Source organism: Anser anser (genome assembly GCF_964211835.1).
Source record: "Anser anser genome assembly, chromosome: 34".
NCBI lineage: Eukaryota > Metazoa > Chordata > Aves > Anseriformes > Anatidae > Anser > Anser anser.
Window position 1 is genome coordinate 685,718 of NC_139755.1, and position 352 is coordinate 686,069.

The window sequence follows — 352 nt, forward strand, 5'->3', positions numbered from 1 at the left end:
GGGTTGGGGGGGGTTGGAGGGGGTTTGGGGGGGATTTGGGGGGGTTGGGGGGGTTATGGGGGGATTTGGGGGGTTTTGGGGGGGTTTTGGGGGTTGTCAGGCGGCTGTTGTGATGGTGACGGGGTGTTGTCACCCCCCCCCCCCCCCCGGGGGGGTGATGTGGGGGTGACGGGGCACAGGCAGCCAAAGTCACCCCGGCAACCGGGCCCTGTCACCCCCCGTTTCCATAGCAACCAGGCCCTGTCACCCCAAATCGCCATGGCAACCAGGCCGTGTCACCCTAAATCGCCATGGCAATCAGGCCTTGTCACCCCTTGTCACCCCGTTTCCATAGCAACCAGGCCCTGTCACC